Source organism: Mesocricetus auratus, unplaced genomic scaffold (genome assembly GCF_017639785.1).
Source record: "Mesocricetus auratus isolate SY011 unplaced genomic scaffold, BCM_Maur_2.0 Super-Scaffold_100676, whole genome shotgun sequence".
Lineage (NCBI taxonomy): Eukaryota > Metazoa > Chordata > Mammalia > Rodentia > Cricetidae > Mesocricetus > Mesocricetus auratus.
The window spans coordinates 58,086,352-58,092,367 of NW_024429266.1; positions in this window are offsets into that span (position 1 = coordinate 58,086,352).

Consider the following 6,016-nt stretch of genomic DNA (forward strand, 5'->3'; position numbering starts at 1 on the left):
AGGTTTTGTAGGAAGTCTAGCATACTGTTCACTAGTCTGTGGTCATAAGAACTTTCCTTAACGAAACCTACTTTTTGCTTTTAATGAAGACTGCTTTATTTCTGTCTTATGCTCAGATTTCCCACTTGGAAAACTGAAACCTATAAAGATAGTTGGAAACTTTGCCAGCTACATCCAAGGGTAGCCAGAAAGTTCTGTATTTTAAGACTTCTCATTTTTGCTTAGTGTGTATGGGGTGTTTTGCCGTCGTGTTTGTCTGTGAACACATGCATACAGCGCCACAGAAATCAGAAAGGGGGCATAAGATCCTCTGGAACTGAAGTTACAGACAGTTGTGAGCCACCCTGAGAACTGAACTCTGGTCCTCAGCAAGAACAGCCGGTGCTCTTATCTGCTGAGCCATCGCTCCAGCACCTGCCCATGTCTTTGTCTTTCACAGCCAGATCCTGGAGGCAGCCTGCCCTTGGCCATCCCTGTATCTAGAAGAAGTTCTGATCAACATGCCTTGTTGCTGGTGGGGATGGAAGACACAGGGATGCATCTTCTCCCTTAGAGATAGATGCCTTGTGTTTTAGTAGAAAGTGAGCTTGAGGGTGGAGTTGAGAAAAAGTTACTCGCTGTGCCTGCCTTGACTAGAAGCCCAAAGCAGTGGGACCAGACAGTCATGGATTGAAACTCCAAAACTTGTTCCCTGGAGGCTTCACTCCTAAATGAGGAAGAATCGGGTCTGCAGAATCCATGCGTGTCTGTGGGTATATATTTACATATACTTACACATATACATGGTTTGCTTGAGACAGGGTCTCACCTTGTAACCCTGGCCATCTCAGAACTCACTATGTAGACCAAACCGGTCTAAATTCAAAGATCTGCCTGTCTCCACCTCCTCAGTGATAGGGTTAGAAGCATGTCCCACCATGCCCTTGAGACTTTTCTTTTTCTTCTTCAAGACAGAGTTTCTCTATGTAGTTCTTGCTATGCTGGATCTCACTCTGTAGACCAGGCTGGTCTCAAACTCACATAGATCCACCTGCCTCTACCAGATACTGGGGCAAAAGGTGTGCACTATCATACCCAGCATCAGAATTATTTTTTTAAGATGTTGCCTAATTTTTAAACTAGCACAGTTGTCCTGTCTTGTCTACTTGACGGTTTTATGAGCAGCCAGCTTAGCACTCGGTCCCATTCTACACATAGCTCCTGCTTTGTGTGGGGCTGTTTAACTTCTCACACTATGAGTTGCATGTATACGTGTGTACATATTTAATTTTTGAGAATTTCATAAAGCATGCTTGATCATATTCATCCTCCCCGGTTCTTCCCAGGTTCATTCCCCCTTCCCTACTTTGCCCCTTCTATCAAGGCTACTTTGTACTGCCCAAATACTCTTGGATGTGTGGCCTTCTACCTATTGGGGGTTACACTCTTAGAGAAAATTGACCCTCCCTTTCCCAGCTGCTAACAATTGCCCATAGCTCCTCTGCTAGGAGAGTTCATGCCCATCTCCCCTTTCCATGCTGGGATTTTCACAGGTCTTGTGCAATGCGGACATTTGTAATGAATAGACACCTGATAATCAAAAGCAGCAAAATACCAAGGGAGGTAACAAATTAAAATAAATTCTACAAGCCTGGGGTCAACAGTTTTTTTAGGGAGCTTACTATAATACCAGACATCCTGTTTACTGGCATTACCTGTGTTCGGTAGTAACACAGGATCCTACTCCAGCCCTAACATGGACACATTTCCTCTTTGGCTTGTCATTTTTTTCTCGTATATATCTGATCTTCAGCTCCTTCTTGCCCTACAAACCTGTCTCATCTCCTTCTATTAATGACCGAGCATTATTAACAGTAAGCATTGTTGCCCTGGGGTAAGTCAAAATTGAAACTCTTCTGCCACCCTGTGGTAGGGGCTCTCTCCCTGGCAGCAGTATATGAAGAGGGATCCCTGGAACCACTGAGTTGCTGAGATGGAGCCAACACTTAGGCTGTGGGCAAAGCACCAAAGACTTTTAGAGAATCCTACAGGTCATGCTTTTGAGGTCCTCTCCCATATATGTATTCTGATGGGACAGTGATGGAAGCAGATGGCAGTGAACGGTACACAAATGCACTTCAGCTGAATGGAAACCAAAACGAGACCAGGTGAGTACGCAGTTAGGGCAGTTAGGGTTATTTCACTTAAATGTTTATAGATCCCATTGTTCTAGGAAGTTAGGTAAGAAAGATGTCACAATGTATTCAGATGTATTCACGATCCTCTTACATTACCCCCTTGAGTGCTAGGATTTCCAAGCACGAGCTGCCACAGCTGACAGGAAGTTTCCTTTGACTCAGAAGCTAACCCTGATATTACATGTGGCAAAGAATCAATTAGGTAATCAACTGTCTGTAATATGTCTATTCAAGCGCTGCGTTGGGCAGGCAGTGGAGCTTGTTTCCTACTCAACACAAGAAAAGCAAAGTAAGTGGATGTGAAAATGAAAGAAGATGCTGGTTGGACAAGGCCGCTGGGGAGCTGTGTGATGGCATGTTCCAGTAGTCCCAGATATTCATTAGCTGAGGCAAGACGATCACAGCTGGAGGCCAGCTTTGGCAGTGTAACGAAGGAGGAGGCCATTGTGGTGTGAAATCAAGCAGAGAAAATGAAGATTTCTGCATAAGCAGGCCATGCTGACATGACCAAAAGATCTACAAGTGAGAAGATGTGAGTCGCGTTTGGGGGATATCCTACCCAAAATCCAGTAGGATATATTGAAACTGAGATTTCTGCTGTGAGGTGTAGATGGAAATCTCGTGTAAAAGAGGAGCCAGCAAAAGAAGAAGAAAAAATGGAGTAAGCTCAGCTCCTAGGTGGCAGAAGGGTGCCAGCCACAGAAATCAGGAAAAGGAAGTACTTGACAAAGGGAGGGATCAACTGTTAAGAGACCAGTGCTGTGGGGAGATAAGATAAAGCTGGTTTCAAAAAGTAAGCGTGGTGGAGCAGGCCTTTAATCCAAGCACTTGGGAGGCAAAGACAGGAAGATTCTGTGAGTTCAAGGCTGTCCTGCTCTACCTATCAAGTTCCAGGACAGCCAGGACTACATAGAGGGTACTCTGTCTCAAATGGGGGAGAAAAAGGTGGGAAGGGTTGGGGGTGGAACTTCTTGGTACATAGAGAGGTCCTGTCTCAAAAAATAAAACGAAAGAAAAGCATTGTTTCAGCAGATGGGAAATGAACTCACTGGAGTGGGTTAGGCAGCAAAGAAGGATGGACCCAGCAGCTTGGAGAATGCGGGCATCCTGAGGAGCTAAGGATCACAGCTTGTTCTGAAGATAGACAGAGTGGAGGCATGTTTGCTGTGTGGCCAGACACAGGGAGAGACAGGCAGGAGTCTGAAGGGCTGCTGAGTTGCATAGCCAAGTGGAGGTGGCGGGCCCAACAGAAGGGATGCATGGCCCTGTCTTGGGAGGAACAGCAGATACTAGGGTAGGCGTAGACAGTCAGTGGCTGTTGCTTCTTTCAGTTTGGCTAAGTTGAAGGCAGGGTCCTAATCTGAGTATGGGAGGAAAGAAACACATTTCCAGATGAGGAACAATGACAGATAATTGCACAAGGACCAGGTCCCTTGGGGGCCTGGATGATGCACCCACAGCCTTTTCCGGCTGCTTGGGAAGAGTCGGGTGCCGGTTCTGGCTGTAGTGTTTGTCCCTCCTTCACCAAAGCTCCTGGGCAGAGTTGACTTATAAAGCTGTCAACTAGCTATAGGCTCCGATGTTGTGGTCACTTTGCCCTGTGACTGAGTACAGCCAGGCCCTATACACAAGCCCACACACGTATACCACCCTGCCCCGGTCTTTCCTTACTTTTAAGGTACTGGGAAGCACTGTATTGTGGAGGGCTAGGGGGTGCAGCACCACTCGGGTACAGAACCTCAGCCCCATGCATGCTGAGCAGTACAGTACTACTACTGAGCTACATACCCGGCTGCCTGACACTTTTTTAAAATATCTCTAGCTCTGATGCCCTGCTAGTCCTGAATTCCTAGGCTCCGGTAAACCCGCCTCAGCCTTGCTGGAAGCTGGAACCACAGATATATGCCACTATCCCCAAAATAATACCTATTCCAAACCCACTGGGTACCAAGCATGTCATCTCTTTGCTTTATACCAATCCTTTGAGAAAAGTTAAATGGCAAGTCCTGTTTAAGAGGGGGCCTTAATAATGATGTAGCAGCCTTTCCACCACACCAGCCCCCATCAGTAACAGACATGAGGTTTTTTTCCTCAGAATTGGCAGCTGAACACACACGCGCATGCACGCACGCACACGCTCTGGTCCCTATGCTGCCTTTGGATCGCCACTATTTTTATAATTCTTTGGGTCTGGGAGATGTGGCAAAGCGCCTTATGGACATCTTCCTCTCTCCAAGCTTCTGAACTTTCCATGAGGCTGGGGCACAGACAGGACAGTCCTATATTTTGCCCATACCAAGGATATTTCCTCCCAGAATCTACTGGTAGAGCGCCGTCTATCACCAGCACAGGTCCCCCTTGCTGGTTTTCCATAGTGTCCCAAGTACAAAGCCCTGAACAATCCATGCCCTTTCCATGCTTCAGAACCTCTGCCCCTGCTTCCCATGCTTGAACGAGTTCCCCTTCTCTGACCAACTCAGAGCACCCAGCAAGCCCTGCTGAGTGTGCGTCTCCTGCACTCACTCACTCCCACCTCTCTGGCACCTCTCTGGGATAAGCTGCCTGTGTCTCTCCTTTTCTGACCTGAGCACACAGTGTCTGTTTCGTGGGAGACGCTATACTTGATTCTTGTGTTAGAAGTTGTGAAAGTCCCTGAGGAAAGAGATTAATTAGGCCAGCCAGTGAAAGGAAAGTAAGAGTGCTAGTTCATGGAGGAAAACAAGCAGCCTTCAGGACAGTCAAGGTGATCCTGTAAACCTCAGTATCCCTGGTAAACCTCAGTATCCCTGGTGGACCAGAGGGGCACTCTGATCATGAAAGTCATTCAGATGACTTTCTAGACCAGTGGTTCTCCGTGTGTGGGTTACGTGACCCCTTTGGGAGTCATACCAGATACGTTACAATTCATAACAGTAACAAAATTACAGTTGTGAAGTAGCAACAAAATAATGTTATGGTTGGGGGTCTCTACAGCATGAGGAGCTGTATTAAAGGGTCACAGCATTAGGAAGACTGAGAACCACTGCTCTAGACTGATAGAGCAGCCACATTGAATGGAGTCACCTTGCTAGCGGGTAGGAGACCTGGAGGGTCGGTCTTGCATCAGCAGTGAAGTGATTCCATAGAGGAAGCACCCGCTCCGTCCTCTCCAAGCCCTAAGTGGTCAGCAAATGCAGTTCGTCCACGTTCTTGCCGGGTGGACACCTGTAGCACGCAGGCCGGAGTGTGGACGCTCAGGGCTGCTCCTCCTGGCCTGCCGTGTGAAGCCAAGCAGGGCCTCTAGCTGTCATCTTAGTCAGGTGAATCTGTCAGCCAACGAGCTCCGGGCCTGTCTTGCCTCTCCTCTCCTGTAGTGGGGTGGGGCTGGCAGAGGAAATCACCAGGTGTGGCCGGGGGAAAGTCCCACCAACATTCTAGAGAAACATGGAATTTCCTGGTTTTAACCACGTATCCAGCTACCTCCTCAGAGCTGACCAGAGCAACACGGACCCCTTCCCACTTCCCAGGATATTTGGGGCACTGGGCTATGCCTGAGAAGGTGGCAAATCATGGGCAAATTACTAAAGATGTGTAGGACTTGATGCCATCAAATGTGGCCTGAATGCCATTCTCCAGTCTCCCCGAGTTTACCAGATAATACGTTCCCTGCTGTCCATGTAGCCTAAAGCCCACCTTCAGGCTGTGGTCAGAAAGCTGCCCGGGGGGGGGGGGGGGTTTGGACAGGCTTTGCTGTAAGGCCAGTCAAAGCAGAGACTGTGACCTGGGTGTATGCTTGTTCTTGCAGTTTCTAAGGAAGGCCAGTCCTGTCCAGGTTCTGGGAGAGGCCAAGCACAGGTCCT